The sequence below is a fragment of the Bos mutus genome, chromosome 4 (genome assembly GCF_027580195.1).
Source record: "Bos mutus isolate GX-2022 chromosome 4, NWIPB_WYAK_1.1, whole genome shotgun sequence".
Lineage (NCBI taxonomy): Eukaryota > Metazoa > Chordata > Mammalia > Artiodactyla > Bovidae > Bos > Bos mutus.
The window spans coordinates 92,400,293-92,401,754 of record NC_091620.1 but is presented as its reverse complement, the minus strand read 5'-3'; the positions used below and the strand labels follow the sequence as shown (position 1 = coordinate 92,401,754).

At 36.8% G+C, this 1,462-nt stretch overlaps 1 non-coding gene across 1 annotated transcript; it reads right to left on the bottom strand.

Annotated features, from left to right (window-relative positions):
* Window positions 1-968: 968 nt before the first annotated feature.
* LOC138987698 (U6 spliceosomal RNA) lies at window positions 969-1,073 on the bottom strand. Its single transcript, XR_011464078.1, has one exon. It is a non-coding gene; the product is annotated as a U6 spliceosomal RNA (small nuclear RNA).
* Between the last annotated feature and the right edge of the window lie 389 nt (window positions 1,074-1,462).

Below are 1,462 nucleotides of genomic sequence, written 5' to 3'. Positions count from 1 at the left end.
CTTTTGCTGTCTCGTACACAGGGTTATTGTTACCCTCTTTCTAAATTCCATATATATGCGTTAGTATACTGTATTGGTGTTTTTCCTTCTGGCTTACTTCACTCCGTATAATAGGCTCCAGTTTCATCCACCTCATTAGAACTGATTCAAATGTATTCTTTTTAATGGCTGAGTAATACTCCATTGTGTATATGTACCACAGCTTTCTTATCCATTCATCTGCTGATGGACATCTAGGTTGCTTCCATGTCCTGGCTATTATAAACAGTGCTGCGATGAACATTGGGGTACACGTGTCTCTTTCCCTTCTGGTTTCCTTGGTGTGTATGCCCAGCAGTGGGATTGCTGGATCATAAGGCAGTTCTATTTCCAGTTTTTTAAGGAATCTCCACACTGTTCTCCATAGTGGCTGTACTAGTCGGCATTCCCACCAATAGTGTAAGAGGGTTCCCTTTTCTCCACACCCTCTCCAGCATTTATTATTTGTAGACTTTTGGATCGCAGCCATTCTGACTGGTGTGAAATGGTACCTCATAGTGGTTTTGATTTTCATTTCTCTGATAATGAGTGATGTTGAGCATCTTTTCATGTGTTTGTTAGCCAACTGTATGTCTTCTTTGGAGAAATGTCTATTTAGTTCTTTGGCCCATTTTTTGATTGGGTCATTTATTTTTCTGGAGTTGAGCTGTAGGAGTTGCTTGTATATTTTTGAGATTAGTTGTTTGTCAGTTGCTTCATTTGCTATTATTTTCTCCCATTCTGAAGGCTGTCTTTTCACCTTGGTAATAGTTTCCTTTGATGTGCAGAAGCTTTTAAGGTTAATTAGGTCCCATTTGTTTATTTTTGCTTTTATATCCAATATTCTGGGAGGTGGGTCATAGAGGATCCTGCTGTGATGTATGTCAGAGAGTGTTTTGCCTATGTTCTCCTCTAGGAGTTTTATAGTTTCTGGTCTTACGTTGAGATCTAAAAATATGGAATATTTCACGAATTTGCGTGTCATCCTTGCAGGGGCCATGCTAATCTTCTCTGTATCGTTCCAATTTTAGTATATGTGCTGCCGAAGCGAGCACTACTATATTCTTATTAAACTTATTTTTTAAAGGTTTACTTGAATTCTTGATATTTAAGTGATGTAACACATAACTCAAATTTTGGTATTTCCTTACTGTCAAAGATTCTAGCATCAAATGGGAACATAAATATTTCCTGTGCAACTACTATACAGCTTAAATTTAGGAGTATCTTTTGCTTTTGTTAAAGTTTTAATCATCTATAATTGCACATTTTGAGGCGGGGGTTATATTTCCTTCCTATTGTGGATCTGTAATCAAATCTTCGACAAACAGTTTTCCTCTACAAAATTAAGAGACACAGTTAACAAATACAGAAACTTCACAGAGGCATGTTGGTATTTAAAGAATAAAGAATGTTAGAGTACAAGGTAAATCTCTTTTAGTGA